Raw genomic sequence first — 19653 nt, 5'->3', positions numbered from 1 at the left:
CCTAAACTGCACACAATACTACAAAAGTGTCATTACCAACGTTTTCAACAGCTGCAGCATAACCTGCCAATTTTTGTACTCAATATCACAACCAATGTACCACAATCAAAAACTAGTTTTGGTCACCATGTTATAGGAAAAATGTAGTCAAGCTGAGAAGGTTGTAGAGAAAATGTACGATGTTACCATGACTCGAGGCACTGAGCTTCATGGGCCTGTCCCACTTAGGCGACTTTTTAAGCGACTACAGGAGATTATATGGTCACCACATGGTCGCCACATGTTTGAGGGTGGTTGCCGGGGAGTCGTCTTCATGGTCGTGAGTAGTTCCTGCATTCTCGGAACTAGTCACGGCTTCATTCTGGTCCGTAAATTAGTGGCGACTGGAATGAAGCCGCCATGGAGAGTGGCGAGAATTCTCGTGCTCCAGATGCAATGGTAGTGGGTCACCAGGTGGTTGTCGTAGGTTGTCGTTGGTGCTGACCGGTGAATTTCATTGGCTCAGTGGGAAAAAACCCATCAACAGTAGCTTTCAGAACCAAGGATAACCGACCGGTGATGTTAGTGTATGCCGAGCTTCACAGCTGTGTTTCTCTGGCTTCTTGAACATTGTCCCCACTCCTTCTCCCCCACCCCATCTCCCCCTTCTCCCTCCTTCTGTCCCCTTTTCCCCCCTCTCTCCCCCCCCCTCTTTTAAAGGTCTTAAGTAACCTTTCCCGTACACTGTGCATTCACCGTCTTAATTACAGTGCCAACCTTCCAGTTCATCGATGTGTGTGTCTGTATCACATTGGCTTTGCACCGTGTGAATTTTACTCAGACAGCGCTTCCCCCGCTTGCCATGTCCCCCGCCTGCATAACTGGCTGGTGAAGGAAGCGATGTGTGTATATGTGTGTGTGTGTGTGTGTGTGTTCCACTCTGACAGTTGCTGTTCCAGTAACTGTTCCAGTCGCTGGTTTTTCAGCAACCTGCTACGACTTGACAGTCGCCGGCAGTCACCTGAAAAATCGCCTGTGGGTCAGGCGAATTAGGGAGCGGTTGTGCAGGCTTGGACTTTATCCCTTGGAGCCCAGAAGGTTGAAGGGTGATCTTATTGACGTGTACAAAATCATGAGAGGAATAGATTGGGTAAACAGAGTAGGGGAATCAAGAACCAGAGGACATAGGTTTAAAGTGAGGGGGGACATATTTAAAAGGAACCTGAGAGGTAACATTTTTACACAAAGGGTGTAAAATATGTAATGAGCTGCTGGATGAGGTAGTTGAGGCATACTATGATAACATTTGAGAAACATTATGGGTTATGGGTTAAGCATGGGTAGGTGGAATTAGTGTAGATGGGGAATGTTGCTCGGTGTGGGCAAGTTGAGCCGAAGGGCCTGTTTGCACGCTATGTGACTATGACTCTTTGACTCGATGAAGGTAAGTCTGGTGAACATTTTGTTTTACCACCCTATCAACTTGTATTGCCACCTTGCATCTTGGAATCCCAATGCACATCATTGCTATTAAGGGTCAGATACTGAAATCTAGGGAAAGTTGATCAGTTTGAGCCAGAGCACTGAGATGTATCCTGTACTTTTTCAAATATCCATCTAATAATAATAATAATAATAATAATAATAATAATAATAATAATAATAATAATAAATACTTTATTGATCCCCTCAGGGAAATTCAGATGTCCAGAAGCCCCCAACCAACAAACCCACTCATTCAGAATGAAAGCAGACTTAAAAAGACCAATAATTAACAATTTAAAAAAAAAATGCAAAAAGCATCCCCCTACAACATAGCGGTCAGTATTATAAAATCTAATGGCTTCAGGGGTGAGGGATCTCCTGAACCGATCCATTCTACATCGCTGGGAGAGGAGCCGGTTGTTGTTCCGAGTGCTCTTTTGACTCTCCAGAATTACATGGAGGGGATGCCCGGGGTTGACCTGGGATGACCTCTAGGATGACCTGCACCTTGCGCCTCATACGCCTCTCAAGCACATCCATCCCAGAGTCCACTCTCCCATCCAGCACTGAGCTAGCCCGTTTTACCAGTTTGTCCAACTTCTTGTTGTTTTTCGCACTGATGCTGTTGCCCCAGCAGACAACAGCGTAAAAAATGACATTTGCAATCACAGCGTTGTAAAACATGTGCAGCATATCACTACACACATTGAAGGATTTGAGCCTTCTAAGGAAAAAGAGTCTGCTCTGGCCTTATTTGTAGAGGGTGTCAGAGTTGACGGACCAGTCCAGTTTGTTATCCAAGGTGCACTCCAAGATATGTATATGTCTGCACCACCTCAATGTCAGCCCCTGCAGCGTTGACCGGCTGAAAGGGAAGCTTGGACCTGCCAAAGTTAACCACCATCTCTTTACTAAAGGACATTATTGCCATAGAGGGAGTGCAGAGACGGTTCACCAGACTGATTCCTGGGATGTCAGGACTGTCTTATGAAGAAAGACTGGATAGACTTGGTTTATACTCTCTAGAATTTAGAAGATTGAGAGGGGATCTTATAGAAACTTACAAAATTCTTAAGGGGTTGGACAGGCTAGATGCAGGAAGATTGTTCCCGATGTTGGGGAAGTTCAGGACAAGGGGTCACAGCTTAAGGATAAGGGGGAAATCCTTTAAAACCGAGATGAGAAGAACTTTTTTCACACAGAGAGTGGTGAATCTCTGGAACTCTCTGCCACAGAGGGTAGTTGAAGCCAGTTCATTGGCTATATTTAAGAGGGAGTTAGATGTGGGCCTTGTGGCTAAGGGGATCAGGGGGTATGGAGAGAAGGCAGGTACGGGATACTGAGTTGGATGATCAGCCATGATCATATTGAATGGCGGTGCAGGCTCGAAGGGCCGAATGGCCTACTCCTGCACCTAATTTCTATGTTTCTATGTTACTCTTGGTTGTATTCAGGATGAGACAGTTCTCTTTACTCCAGGCACAGAAGGCACTGGTCAAGTCCTTGTATTCCTCCTCTTGCCCGTTCCTTACACATGCCACAATTGCTGTGTCATCTGAATATTTCTGTATGTGGCATGTGTCAAACTTATAATTGAAGTCTGCAGTACACAGGGTGAAGAGGAACGAGACCAGCACCGTTCCCTGTGGGGCTCCGACATTGCACACCACTGTCCCGGAAACAAAGTCCCCCAGCTTAACAAACTGTGGTCGACCCGTCTGGTAGATGTATATCCAGGAGATAAAGGTGGAGTCCACTCCCATCTTCTTAAGCTTGTCCTTCAGAATCAGAATTTGACATAGCAGTTTTGTTTAATATATTATCCAAAAGACATAGGAAACCAATAGGTTAGGAGACAAATAAAATCCATTTAGTTTAGTTTAGTTTTTAGTTTAGTTTAGAGATACAGTGTGGAAACAGGCCCTTCGGTCCACCGAGTCCGCATCGACCAGAGATAACCATACATTAACAGAAACCTACACACACTAGGGACAATTTACACTTATACCAAGTATAAAAATCCAAGCCAATTAATCTACAAACCTGTATGTCTTTGGAGTGTGGGAGGAAACCGAAGATCTCGAAAAAACCCCATGCGGTCACGGGGTGACGGAACGTACAAACTCTGTACAGACAGCACCCGTGGTCTGGATCGAACCCGGGTCTCCGGTGCTGCAAGTGCTGTAAGGCAACAACTCTACCGCTACGCCACCGTGCCACCTTTATTTTTGTCAGTTTAGTTTATCATCATGTGTACTGAGGTACACTGAAAAGCTTTTTTGTTGCATGTTAAGGGACTGTGCCACTTGGCGATTGTTTCGGCGACTGCCGGCGTCATTGACCATCAGGGTTGCCGATAGATTTTGAACATTTCAAAATCCAGTGGTGACAAAAAAAATGTTGCGACACTTGAGGAAACACCACGCATCATCACGTCATCACACCGCGTCACACCGCATCATGCTGCGACTTTTCAATGTCAGTCAGTCAATGTCGCCGGCAGTCGCCGAGAAAATCGCCAAGTGGGACAGGTCCTTTATCCACTCAGCGAAAAGACTATACATGATTACAATTGTACAAATATGTACACTGCCCACAGTGTACAGATACTGGATAAAAGGAGCCGTAACAAATCATGTAGGTTCACTTTTATACGTGCTACATTAGTGTATTACATGTGCGTATTTCCCCATTTTGTTTGCTTAGGTGCTGAGGAATCTACAAACCAGCTAACTGTGATGTCTGGGGACACACTTCTTGGCAACTCAAAAAAAACTATGAATGATTACATCAATAACAGTTGAAGATTGCAAATGCCCAAAGATCTATTGCCACATTACAAACTCAAACATTTACACTATTCTGCTCCATTCAAATAAATGGGGTTGCCATTGGTATATCATCTGGTCCTGACATACAGCTGAGGGGCCAGATGTGAAGTGCATGTTGTCCCGTTCTCTAATACATCTGTGCCTCACTCATCAGTGAGTCCAGTGGCGGAATGTGAAATCGGGTTATTTCAGGTCATTTCAGACATCTTCATTTGGCTAAGCAAGCCTGGAAGTGCTTGTGAAGTTGAGCTACAAATGGCGGACAGACCTTCATTTATTACCATGGCTTGATTCAACCCAATATATTTTGTCTACAGTTAGAAAGGTTAATAAGTTGTGAATTTAACAACATGAATAATACCGTGAGAAAATCTGAAGGAACTGCAGATAAAGCTGGACACCTGAGCAAAAGTCAATTTAAACTCAAGTAATAAATCAATCTGTATGTTTTTTATCTTATGATCATCCATTAGTTTTACATAAGCAGTTCACAATTTGAAAGCCTATCAGAGCCAGACTGATTTCTGATGGCTTACACTCCGAAGATTATACCACTCTTAAAATTGCAGCACGATGTTGGATGCATTCTGAAATATGTATTTTACAATTTTCTCAGATTTATTATCACAGGTGTTATCACAACATTTAAGAATTATTTCAATAGTTACATGGATAAGATTGGTTTATAGGGATGTGAGCCAAATGTAGGCAGGTGGGATTAATGTAGATGGGGCAAGTTGGGCAGCGTGGACAAGTTGGCTGAAGGTCCTGGGTCCACGCTGTATGACTCTATGATTCTACGTTTAGAAACAAAAAATAACTTTCTTTGGAGAGTTAACAGATTTTTTAAAAATGATACGTTCTATCCAATCCGAGGAGTAGACAGCATGTCTCGTGGAGTTTTTTTTAAACCTTTGTTACCATGTAAAACATAAATGGTGTCAGGACAATTCTAAAAAACTGGATAAACTGATGCATGTATGTAATAGGAGACACATGGTGCTAGATAATAGTAGAACCATAGTCAGTGTTCCACTGGGTTGGTGATATTAGGATGTGAACAATCGATTGCATGTGTAGATTGGAAGCGACCTGCAGCGGTAATGAGTGTTGGAGCAGTGGTGAAGGACATCATAACATTGCCTAGCCCGGCCAACCCCTGCAGCTCTGACCCGGGGCCGCCACTAGGACTACTGGTCTTTAATGTCAAGTTAAGATCCTATATTGTTAAGCACCTTGAAACTTGAAGGATACAAGATGGCACCAGAAATGTGGCTCCTCATGTCTACTGCCTCGGTATAATTCACTAGTCTTAAGTATGATTGTACTTAGGTACAGTAAAATCTTTACTGATTGTATGCAAAGAAGGAATTTCACTGTACCAATGTAAATGTGAAAAAATGTCATTGGACCATTGAACACCAATGGAACAACACAGAAGCAGATCACTAATTTGACTTTATAATCTATTAATTGTTCATTGTAGTTATGCATCCTACAATGTGCAAATATTACATTTCTTAAAAATGCAGTTGACTAAAGAATAGAAATATAGAAAATAGTTGTAGGAGTAGGCCATTTGGTCCTTCGAGCCTGCACCGCCATTCATTATGATCATGGCTGATCATATTGATCATAATCAAATTCACTTTTTATCCCAATGTAAAAACACGACATGCTGTATGTAAAATTACACATGAATTTACTGTACAGACAAACACATAATTTTAAGCTGGATATTTAAAAAAAAAAACATTAAGAGTGCTTAAATGAGCAACATGTCTCATGTAATATCTTCTTATAAGTCAGTCACATTACAAAGTGAGCCCTTCGATGCATTTTTCGCTTTTTTAGGTAAGAGCAAATTATTTACTTTGTGTAAGTGGTGTTAAACAACCTCCAGAAGGCAGTGTCACACCATTTCAGCTTTATTCCAAGTTGAGTATATAGTCAACCATCTGCAAAGCAATGTTTTAAAAGTAATATTTTATGTAAGCTCAGGCACAAAAGCACAAAAGTTGGTGTTAATTAATACAAAAGCATTATTTGTATTTGGAAATAATGAGCATGATTCAATTTCCAAGTATCCACTTTTCATGGTTTGATTGTAGTGTAGAGACATGAATTTAACATGTGCCTGCCAGAGTCACACCTCCAGTTTCAAACCATCCTCTGTCATATCAAGACATCTTAAGGAACAGGTGTCATAAAGGTTTTTTTTTTAAATAATGCAATTCCTTTGATACTAGAACAATGACCACTGGATCACATCATTGTAAAAACTGTAACTCATTCAGAGTCTTATTTGCTGAATAGATGAGAAAATATGTAAATCTTTAATTGCTGTCATGGGTTGAAATAGCTGAAGTAACTGTTGAGTGTCAGTTAATTGAAATGATCATATCATCTATTGAATAGGATCTCATTTTGTTCTCCACTATCTATTTCTTTTCTGCAATATCTGAAATGTAAAATACAAAAATTTAAATGATTATACTTTTTTCCTTTATATTACAATAATACTTTCATGTATCCAGCCCTTTTCATTTGGTCCTACTGTAGGGTCTCAACTGGAAAAGTTGACTTGAACGTTTTGCCTCCATAGATGTTGCTTGACCTGCTGAGTTCTTCTAATATTCTGTTCTTCCCCATTAACTATCTTCCTGCTGTCTTCTGTTCACCATCATCAATCCTTTGAACTGCACCTCATTAGTTTTCTAAAAGATTCCAAAGAAACACAACCATTGGCTTCTAACCTGTTCTGGACTTACCTTGTCCATGTTGCCATACAGGGCTCGTTGAATTTGCCTGAATTTGGTTGAAACCCCTGAACAACATTTGGCCAGATATATGGTTTGGATGGTTTTATCGGGACCACATATCTATCCAAGTGTGTTTAGGTCTTATGTTTACCTGTTCTATAGCTTTATCCAGCAGCTCTTTCCAGTTAAGGGCAACAATAGGATTGAAAAGTTGCCTTGAGGTTTCACTTAAATCTCTTCCCATTCACATTAACTCATATGCTCTAGATTTAGAATTCACTACCATGGGGAAAAGACTGTGAACCTTCATTTTATCCATGTCCCTCATGATCTTGCACACCTCAATAAGGTCACACCTCAGCCTCCTATGTTCCTAAAAAATAGTCTTGGCCTATCCACTTATCCGTAACTCAAGGTAACATCCTGGGGAATCTCTCTGCACCCTTTCTAACTTAATGACATCCTCTCTGTAGCTGAGCAACTAGAACTGTACACGGTACTCCAAGTGTGGTCTCACTAATGGCATGCAGCTGTATTATGATGTCCCAATTCTTCAGCTCATTTCCCACCTGACTTTCCACTTTCATGGAACCATGTTTAGTTTAGATCAGTTGAGAGATACAATGTGGAAACAGGCCCCATGGCCCACTGAGTCCGCATCGACCAGTGATCCCTCCACATTAACACTATCCACAACACACATTAGGGACAATTTACAATTTTACTGAAGCCTACAAACATGCTTTGGAGTGTGGGAGGAAACCGGAGCATCCAGAGAAAACTCACACAGGTCACGGGCAGAACATACAAACTCCGTACAGACAGCACCCATAGCCATGATCGAACCTGGGTCTCTGGTGCTGTAAGGCAGCAACTCTACTGCTGCGCCACTGTGCTGCCCAAACTGTCAATCTCTCTGTTATGTGACTCTCCCCCAATATCCTTTCATTTAATGTATGAGTTCTGTCCTAGTTTGACATAGTAAACTGTAACACCTCACACTTATCAGATTTAAATTCCATTTCCCAGTCCTGTGCCCACCTTCCCAACCGATCTAGATCCTGTGGTAAACTAAGATATCCTACCTCATTGTCCAGTGTAGCACCAATTGTGGTTTCATCTTCATATTTATGAGCAATGTTAACATAGCACTGATTAATGTGCTGCTCTAATGGTCCCAAGCCTCTAATTAGAAAAACAACCTTGAACAACTACCATTTGAATCCTTCCACCAACACAAGGAAACGAGGATATTTGGCATGCTGGCATTGTAAAAGGATGTGGGAACACCACATTTGATATATGCTTTCTACGTCAAAAGTAGAACACTAATAACGTCGAGCCAGGCTGTCAAACACATTGATTCCAAGACTGCCTCATAAGACCGAAAGACAACATTGTTTTAACCACACATACCAAATGCTTCTGCCAGCTAGTGGGGAGGTAGCTTCAAGACGTGGAGAGAGTCCAATACAAGGCTAAGTCACCAGTTACAATTGGACCAAACATTATAACAGCTGAGTATTCAAAGTCAGGAAAAATGGACACAGGGTGAAAATTATTTCCTCTTCAGAGGAAATATGTTGCTAGGTAATATTGGAACTGTCATGGGCTGCAGTGAATGCCAACCATCCTCCTGGCTTCTTGGTACATCACCCACTTCATCCACCATTAAACTAGGGGTACCAATCTATTCCTTGAAGCCTGTACTTTTGCATGGATCAATTTTGCCTTTTTGAGAAGGGTTTTGTCGTGTGTTGCTCAGCCTTGACATGTTTGGTAGTAATTTAACACAGCTGAACATTTTGTTCAGAACTTCCTTCTCTATTGTGCCCTTTTCCTCACAGGAAATGAAAATCAGTTGTTTAACAGACAATAAGCTTATATTGTTTCTGCTGTTTTCCAAGGATAAAATTATTGCCTCTGTGTGATCCCAAGGCACATTTTTCTTGTTCAGGTGAAATGTGGACTAATTGGTGAGTGAAGTGCACTGTCAAAGCTTATGGATTTTTTTTTTTTTAAAGGCACAAAGTGCTGGAGTAACTCAACAGATCAGGCAGCATCTCTGGAGAACATGGATCGGTGATGTTTTGGGTCAGGACCCTTCAGACTGATTGTAGTAGGGGATGAGAGCTAGAAAAGAGGTGGGGTTGTGGGGGGGGTGGGGGGGATGATAGACTCTGGCAAATCATAGGAGGATAAAGATGAAGTGAGGTTTTGGTTTGCAGATGGCTGGATAAAGGTCAGAGAAGTAAAGGGCCTGTCCCACTGTACGAGGTAAATCAAGAGGTCTCCCGAGTTCTCCCCTGATTTGAACTCGGAGAATGTCCGTAGCGGGTCCGTAGTAGTTTGTGAATGTCCCGTAGCGGCTCGTACAAGTAACGGGTAGGTACTCGGGAAATCCGGTAAACTCGTGACGTTTTTTCAACACTGAAAAATGTCCGTGAGTAAAAAAATACTTGTGATGAAAAAAATTGTTACTTTTTACTCGTACGAGCCACTACGAGACATCCACGAACTCCTACGGACCCGCTACGGACATTCTCTGAGTTCGAATCAGGGGGAAAACCTGGGAGAACTCTTGAATTACCTCGTACAGTGGGTCAGGCCCTTTAAGACAAAAAAATGTGAGATGAAGATGTGCATAGAAGAGGCTCAGAGTGTGAAGCCAGATGAAGGAATATGGGTGGATGGGGATGTAGGAAAGGGAAAGGGGATCAATGGGTGTCCATCCAGGTGGGGAATAAGGAAGAGAGAGGGGAAAAAGGGTGGATGCGGGGGAGTAATTTATACATTGTTTAAGCAAAATGGGAGAATTCAATGTTCATACCGTTGGGTTGTAAGCTACCCAAGTGGAATATGAGGTGATGTTCCTCCAGTTTGTGGGTGGCCGCACTCTGGTAATGGAACAGGCCCAGGACAGAAGGTCCGTATGGGTATGAGAATGGGAAGGAGCCTCCAGAGAGCTGTACGTGCTCACCAGGTGGATTCAAGTAAGGAAAGTAACCTGAGACTGGTAAATGTCTGATTTTCCCATCCATACTCCCCTATTCAGGATATAGTGAACACTCAGCTTAGTTCATAAGGTTATAAGAGATAGGAGTAGAATTATGCCATTTGGCTCATTAGGACCATCGCCATTCAATTACGGCTGACCTATCTCCCCCTCCCAACCCCATTCTCCTGCCTTCTCCTCATAACCTCTGACACCTGTAGTAATTAAGGATCAATCTATCTCTGCCTTAAAATTATCCATCGCCTTCACCACTACAGCCTTCTATGGCAAATAATTCCACAGATTCACCACCCTCTGACTAAAGAAATGTCTCTTCATCTCCTTCCTAAAAGAACATCCTTTAATTCTGAGGCTATGACCTACTCTCCCACTAGTGGAAACATCCTCTCCACATCCATTCTATCCAAACCTTTCACCATTCTGTATGTTTCAATGAGGTCCCCCTTCATTAGGTGTTGTGTAAATACCCATAATTTGGTGGTAAATAAAGGTGGGATGAGGTGAGGTGTGTGTTGAGAGAGTGGTGGCATCAGACTTGCACCCTTATTAGTCTTTAGTCAGAGGGTGATGAATCTGTGGAATTCTTTACCACAGAAGGCTGTGGAGGCCAACTCAGTGGATAATTTTAAGCAGGGATGGATAGATTCTTAATTAGTATGGGTGTCAGATGTTATGGAGTGAAGGCAGGAGAATGGGGTTTAGGAGGGAGAGATGGATCAGCCATGATTGAATGGCAGAATAGGCTTGATGGGCCGAATCGCCTAATTCTACTCCGATCACTCATAATCATATGATTAGTGCAGGCACCCAGTCAATTCAATGCAGTCTGAAGAAAGGTCTCGACCCGAAACGTCTCCCATTCCTTCTCTCCAGAGATGCTGCCTGTCCCGCTGATTTACTCCAGCTTTTTGTGTCAATCTTCGGTTTAAGCCAGCATCTACAGTTCCTTCCTACACAATGCAATTTAGAAATCTTTTGCAGAGCACACAATCTGTCCCGTTTAGAACTGAAGAGATACAAGTAGGATTGCTACATATGCTTTTTTGGACGGATGTCACGGTTTGTAGAAGAAAAATAAGTGAAGAGTTTCAGTTCATTCCACTCCCAGCCCCATCCTCCTGCTGCTGGACTTACTCAGTGTCTATCGCTGGGTGTTCCCGTTGAGCACTTGACCATAATCAAACAATCAAGTTAGCCCAGTGACTAATAATTACATTGTATGAGAGGGAAAAAAAACCTCCTGCCTTTAAAATAATACTTTTCATCCAATGAATGACATCGGCAAATCTAATTATATACTAAAAGGCTTTCAAGTTGCCATAAAAGACTTGAGATCATTGAAAACTTGAGATTACAGTGTCAACGTGGTGTTATTACCGCCTGCAATTCAGGTCTAGCTTTGAAATCCTGGTAATTTGATGACATGCTCTTCAGCACCTCAAGACACCCTAATCTTCACAACCACCTGTACACATCGCCCAACAGGGCAAAGGTTACACTCCTAATGTTTTACTTGAAAACGTTTGTGTGATCAGTGTTCTCTGAGCTCCCACATATTGCTTAAGAGATCCAGTAATTAAGAAAATCATACAAGTGGCCACTTGTGCCATTTTTCTTTTATTGCTACATCATCTGGTAAATATGAAGTTAACTGACCCCTTGCATCACCTCTATGTTGCAGATAAGACTTGAATTTTCAGCCTGAAGATGAAGCGGGTTGTAAAATGGTCAATGATAGACACGAAATGCTGGAGTAACTCAGCGGGATAGGCAGCGTCTCTGGAGAGAAGGAATGGGTGACATTTCGGGTCGAGACCCTTCTTCAGACTTGTAAAATTGTAAAATGGTCAGTAACTCTTCCATGATACTGCGTGGGCAGTGAAGTTGAAAATCGACCCTGCTGTGTTGGTTGCTGATTACCATTCTTCATAACAAATATTAAGGCATTGAAACAGCCTCTTTGTACAGCGTTCAGGGGATATGTAAAATGACACCAAACAACCTGTTTTTTTTAAAGAATGTGGAGATGCCTCCATTTTAAGAGATGTGGCAAAAATGTTTTATTAAAATAAGCTAACATTTAGAGGTGGATTAATGAGGTTTAGGTAGCATCGTGGTATAAATAGGTATTTCAAATTACGTACTTATATAGAGTCATATAGCCATAGTCATACTACGGAAACATTAGTCATTAGTTTATTGTCACATGTACCTTGATATAGTTCAAAGCTTTTGTTGCATGCTGTGTTTTAATATTTTTTATTATTTTATACAATTTTTTAACAAAACAGAACAAAACAAACAAAAAATAAATAAAACTGAAAAAGACAACAGGAAAAAAAAAGGAAGGAAAAAAAAACAATTATAATTAAAAAAAAAAAAGAATAAAACAAAGCCGCCAGACATAACAGTATTGGTTCAATCCACATGGTGCTACACAGTCATGCATTGCAAAAGCAGAAGTAAAGGTCACAGGACTACATCACTGCAGATAATATGAAATTATGAAATTATTGGACTTTGAGATGGTTGATAAATGGTCCCCAAACAAAAAGTTGTTTGGTACCTTGGAGTTGTAGAAGCGTATCCTTTCCATCTGTATCATTATTATCATTTCATTGAGCCATTTTTCGAAGCAGGGGGGTGTAGATGATTTCCAGTCTGTTAGGATCATTTTCTTGGCTGCCACCATACCAAGCATCAGTGCTTGTTGTTCTTCAGACGTAAAGTACAAAGCAGTCTCTGAGCATCCAAAAAGTGCCAGTTCTGGATCAGGGAGAATATCTTTTCCATAGACCCCAGAAAACCACTTAAATATTTTAGACCAGTATCTTTGTATATGAGGACAGAGCCAGAAAATATGTGTTAAAGAACCATCTGCACTTTTGCATCTGTCACATAATGGAGAAATAGCAGGGTAGATTCGATGTAATTTGGTCTTTGAGTAATGGAGTCTGTGGATGACTTTAAACTGAATCAGTTTATACCTGACATTGATCGAACAAGTTTGGATTCTGGTCAGACCTTCATTCCAAGTGTCGTCAGACACCTCAAAATTTAGCTCAGTAGACCAGGCTTCTTTCAGATGGGTAGTGGATACAGAGGTGGTGAATAGACTCACAAAGCGAGATATTAGATGTTTGGAGTCTAGAGGAAGCTGCAGGAGCTCATAGAGTGGGCAATTGTCAGGCATGGTTTGAAAATTTGCAATTTGATCTTTAATGTAGTGCCTAATTTGGAGATAGCGAAAAAAATGAGAGTTGGAAAGGTTAAATTTTGATTTCAGCTGATTAAACGAAGCAAACTTATTGTCAATATATAGATCTCTGAGGGTCGCAAGGCCCTTGTCCCTCCAGACAGCAAACACCCCATCCGTCTGTGATGGCAAAAAGGAGTGGTTGTGACATATGGGGGTGTAAATAGAGACATTTGACAATGTACTGAAACTTCTTATCTGATTTAAAATTTGAAGAGAATTTCTTAAAATGAAGTTCTCACCAACCAACTTATGTGGGGATTCTGTTTTGGAAAAAAGCAAAGTACAGAGGGAGGAATTTTTCACTGCTGTGTTTTCAATGTTTAGCCACGAAGGGGTATTATTATTATTATCCAAAGGTTCATCTGGGAATCCCCATTGCCAGTAAATCAGAGCTCTAACATTGGCTGCCCAATACTAGTGCCTACATATAGGAAGGCCCATGCCTCCCTCATTTTTTGGCTTTTGAAGATGTGCCTTTGATATACGGTGGGCTTTATAGCCCCAAATGAATGGAAGGATAATGGAGTCCAATTTTTAAAAAAATGATGAAGTAAGAAAAATTGGAAGATTTTGGAATAAATATATGAATCTAGGAAGAGACACCATCTTGATAGCGTTAATATGCCCCACTATAGACAAGGGTAAAATCCTCCATTTTTCTATGTTCAGTTTTAACTTTGTAATCATATCAGCGTAGTTGAGTTTGAATATAAGTTTGGGGTTTAGGAGCATTTTGAGTCCTAGATATGTAAAATGGTCATATACTATCTTAAATGGTAGAGCCTCAAGAAAATCTGAATCTATATTGTCTGATAAAGGCATGAACTCGCTCTTACTCCAGTTGACTGTGTATCCAGAAAGCTTGCCAAATGATTTAATAAAACCTAACAAGGGAAGAACAGGGCATGCTAAACAGCCAGCAGAAAGGCAATCCATGATTACAATCGAGCCATCCACAGCGTACAACTACACGATAAAGGGAATATTGTGAATAACATTTAGTACACGATAAAGCCAGTAAAGTCCGATCAAAGATAGTCTGAGAGTCCCCAATGAGGTGGATAGTAGTTCAGTCCTGCTCTCTAGTTGTGATCGAGTTGTTGGTGGAATTTCAACCTTCCCATGGCGACCAACATAGCCCATCTACAATAGTCCCTCCGGCTGGCTTTTGGCCCATATCCCTCTATACCTTTCCTATCTACAGTAAGTCCTTGTCCAAATGGAGGGAAAGGTTTTAGAGATACAGAATGGAAACAGGTCCTTCGATGTCACTGAGTCTACCCACTGCCTACAATGGCCCACCTACTGACTTGCGGCGGAGAGGCATGCACTGCGGACAATCTCCGCAGAGGCACAGATGTGGCACTGGCTGTGGCAAAGTGATGGCAGAGTGTTGTCTGACACACGAGTGAACAACACTGAGTCTATGCCTACCACCGATGACCCGTTCACACTAGCTCTATGTGATTCAACTTTTTCATCCACTCACTGCACACTAGGGGCAATGATATAGAGGCCAATTAACCCTACAAACACACACGTCTTTGAGATGTGATAGGAAATCGGAAGGCTATGGTGAAGGCTATGAGAAATAAAATGCCACAATCCGAGGACCAGGTCTCAAAGGGGACTATAACGTTGGAGCAAATTACACAGTCAGAATGGAGCCAGGACATGTAAGAAGTTAAAATTGGAAATTAGAAACTTTAATTTAAGATAACAAGGGACTGTGAGTCAGCTTAGGTCTGTAATAGTACTAGAAAATACTGATGAAAGAGTTTTGGTTAATTTTATTCCCTCTGTGCCTGTTCTGTAATTCAATGGTTGATTTTTGTACAAACATTCAAGGAGTTGAAAATGTGAGATTGACCATGTGACCATTGGTTGGGGCTTCATTAACATATAGCTTAAGGTCGAGATGGAAGCAGACAAAGTCCTGGAGTTGTACCAAAACACAATTATTTATTTCTAATGGGGAAGATGGGAAGCTGAAAACCCAGTTTGAAGGGGAACTGGACACTGTATATTTGAACAGCTGAGACATTATATATGGAAACCACCAATGGTGAGGTTACTTTATTATTGTCACGTGTCACAAAGGGATGTGGGAGGAAACCGGAGAAAACCCATGTGGCCACAGGGAGAATATACAAACTCCGTACAGACAGCACCCGCAGTCAGGACTTTCCATCATATCATTGGCTTTCAATTGACCTGTGACTTGGTTCTAATGAGGGAACACATGTAAATGAACCATGCTGGAAAGTTATCCAAGGTAAGGAAATTCTCTATCATTATTTTCCTCTCCAGAAAAACATAACCAAAATATTGTGTTCACCTCATTTTCATAAATGATGAGCAGCTCAGTTTCAGTGGATGCCTTTCTGCATCCCGCAACATTACAAGTAATTACATGGGGACTCCATGAACACTTGTGTGCTTTATCGCTAACTTATTTTTAAATTATCCATCCGGGTCTCTGAGAGATTTAACCAATTGTCAAACAGGCTGTTGTACTTTGTATAGCCAACACCCTGGAGCACTCAGTCATAAAGTTTGAATATTGGCAAATTGGTTATCAACATATTCATTCTACATCACCTTCAGTCTTATTATTTGATTGGGGTGCAATGGCTGAAAGCAAAGGTACCATGGGGAGAGGCTGCAATGTGTCATGTAGCATGTCAGCAAATTACAATACAAATTGTTTTGACACCTTCTTTAAATTATTGCCCAGCACAATATCATGAGTATGTTAATATGATTCGGTGATATTGCTATGCAATGCATCTTCATGCTAATACACACAATTCATCTAGACAGTTGACAACCAGATTGCATTTTTATTAAACTTAATAGCACCTTTTTTCTAACCTAGATTTAATATTACAGTTACATCATACATATAGTGGCGAGCCCAGTTGAATCCCACAGGATTTCTACTCAATATTATACATTAGCATTTATATCCATTGTTATTTGGCAATAACTCATATATTTGATGTTTAATGATGAAATCCTCCTCCTACAGATACAATTTTCATAAGCACAATATTATCGTAGAATGGACTGTCTAATGGGGGAATGTATCTTTATTTTGGTAAATGACACTAAGCATCTGTTCATATTCATGCTTTACTGGAGGCTAGTTGAACCGTATTAATGAAGCATTCATTGACTGGGAATAATTGCTCAGGCATCAGATAATCCTCCCCAGTGGTTAATCAAATACAAATGACCTGAGATAATCTTCTATATTTATAACATCATATCATTTCTTTTCAAATCTCTCTAATTGCTTCAAATCTGATTTCTGGTATTTGAAGTTAAATTATACAAAAAATAATTAGTATATACAGCAACGGACCATTCAGACAGACTGCACGTGTTAGTGTTCCACTAGAATAACCTCCCACTCATCCAACTTAGCTGATCAAACTCTATTTCTTTCTCCCCCTTAAATGTATCTGCATGACTTTTCCCAACTATTTTTTTTATAATCGCGAGTCTCACATTTGAACCAAACTTGTTAAATCCAATGCCTTTGTATTCCCTTTTACAATATTAATATTTATCCTTAAATCTCCTGCTTTTGGCCTTGTACACAAGTCCAGGAATCTTCTCAACAACAAAATATTTCATAAATAGTTTAGTTTAGTTCAGTAATACAGTATTGAAACAGGACCTCCGGCCCTCGAGTCGATACTGACCGTCAATCGCCCATTCACACTAGTTCTATATTATCCAGCTTTTTCTCAAACTTCCTACACTTAAAGGGCAATATTTATAGAATCCAATTAATCTACAAACCCGTACATCTTAGGAAATATGGAAGGAAACCGAAGCATAGAAACATAGAAAATAGTGCAGGAGTAGGCCATTTGGCCCTTTGAGCCAGCTGATCATCCAAAATCAGTACCCAGTTCAGGCTTCGCCCCCCCATATCCTTGATTCCTTCAGCACTAAGAGTTAAATGTAACTATCTCTTGAAAACATCCAGTGAATTGGTCTCCACTGCCTTCTGGGGCAGAGAATTCCACAGATTCACAACTCTCCGGGTGAAAACAAATTCTCATCTCAGTCCTAAATAACCTGCCCATTATTCTTAAACTGTGACCTGGAGTAAACTCACATGATCACAGGGAGAACGTGTAAACTCCACACTGACAGCATTTGAGGTTAGGATCTAACTCTGATCTCTGGCATTGTGAGGCAGTAGCTCTACCTGCTGCTGCGCTAAAGCATTCCACTACTTAACAAATTAGACTTTTCTCAAATATTGTTTGGAAAAATATTAAAGTTAGACATGTATATATTTAGCCATTTCAGGAGCTTTGGACATCCTGAAGCACTTCAGAGTGAACAACATTATTCAAGTATAGTCACAGTTATAACATACTTGGGTCTGCTCACCCAATGCAAGATTCCACTACTCACCCGTTCCCCCAACGCAACCCGTTCCCCCAACGCAATATTGCATCACTCATGCATAGCCCCCAACTGCGTAGGTGCGGTTCATTTTCCCTCATCCCCCAGAACTCCCTCCTCCTCCTCTTCACCCTCCTTCTTCAATCCCTAGAGGGGTAGCAATGAGGCTAGGGGTAGGGGGTAGATCGGGGGGAGACGGAAAGGGAGTGTTGAGCTTAGTTTTTTTTACGCACATGTAAATATCAAGCAACATTTTAGGCTCTGGTTGACGTTTGTGCATGATACTCAAGACTAACAGAAAAGGAATAGTGTGGACATTGCTGATCTTGATTTCTTCTTCAGATGAGACCCAAAAATGCTGGACTACCTCAGCGGGTCAGACGAGCAATCTCTTGCGAAAGGCTAGGTGACCTTTCATACTTAACCATTCTTAGGTCCCTATTGATTAATTGAAATCTGCTGCTTTTTCTGTAAGGTCTCCCATGAGTGGCACGGCTTTCAATAGACATCTTACTCAGAAAGCTCACGATCGAGTTCCTGCACAAGGAAACAGTTTGGATTGTCTTGCAATGACTCCTCCCCAAGGGAGATGCACCGACAGAAGCATCTTATCGGGAACCGGCATCATGGCTTGTTTTTGCATACGTCTGATCAAGGACAGCAGAAATTTCCAGGCGCTGTATGAATATTGGTTCCTTGGTTATTGCTTGTTAGTAGAGCTCACAGCCCTCCTATGCAAGTTTATATTATCAGAATCAAGCTCAGTTCATGTAACTAGTCCTAAGTACCGTGCTTAAGCTTGCTGTACATCCGTGCGGAAGTATACTGGTGTTGTACAATCGGTGTGGGTATGCCTGGCCTTATTACACTGTAGATGAGTCGCACAGTACGTCAGACAAAAAACAGGGGACCCCCCCCAGCGCCACGATGCAAATGTCTCTGAAAGGGCCTCTGCAAATTTCTTCTTAGCTTCCCATATTTCCTTAGCTTCCCAAGGAGGCATTTGTCAATGACAATTTACACCAAAACAAATGTTTTTAAAAATCCATTTTCTCTTCCTGCCAGGCAGATGATACAAAAGCTTGAAAGCACATACCACCAGAATAAAGAACAGCTTTATTCCCCCCCCCCAGTTATCAGACTATTGAACGGTCCTTTGATAAGCTAAAGTATGTTACCAACCTACTTAATTGTGGCTCTCCCACTTTATTTTACCTGCACTTTCTCTTGTAATTTGTAATGCTATCCAACACTGTATTGGGGGGGGTTTCAGTAGTGTGGGGCTAAAGAGAGATGGCTGGGCAGACAGGAGGCAAAGAGTCTAGGAGTAAAAACGGTATTTTTTCAGAATGGCAAGGCAGAGTGAGTATGCGGTACACGCAGGCTCAGTGCTGGCGACCCCCAGCTATTTACAATAACTCATTATCTTTGGACGAGGGAAATTCACTGCAAACAATCTCCAAGTTTTTCGGAATGACACAAAGCCTGGGGGCAGTGTTAGCTGTGATAAGGATGCTATGCTGCCTGCAAGGTGACTAGGATGGTTGGGTTGGATGTGGGCAAATGTATGAGAGGCTGCGCCAGTATTAATGTGGATAAAAGTGAGAGTTATCCACTGTGGTTGCAAGAAACAGGAAAGTAAGATCGTATCTGAATGGGTAGCGTTTAAGGAAAAGGGAGAATGCACTGATACCTGGGCGTCATGGTTACACATCCAGTCATTGGAAAGTGCGAATGCAGGTTGCAGCATTGCAGTTGAGAAAGTGCAATGTTAAATGTTAGAGCATTCATGTAGCAAAATGATGTGAGTTCGGAGCAGCGGAGGTTTCTACGCAGTTGTACAGGGCCTTGGTGAGGACCACACCTGGAGGATTGTTGTACAGTTTTGTGGTC

This window comes from Leucoraja erinacea, chromosome 1 (assembly GCF_028641065.1).
Source record: "Leucoraja erinacea ecotype New England chromosome 1, Leri_hhj_1, whole genome shotgun sequence".
NCBI classification, from domain to species: Eukaryota; Metazoa; Chordata; class Chondrichthyes; order Rajiformes; family Rajidae; genus Leucoraja; species Leucoraja erinaceus.
The sequence above is the reverse complement of the archived record's forward strand: the minus strand, read 5'-3'. Positions refer to the sequence as shown.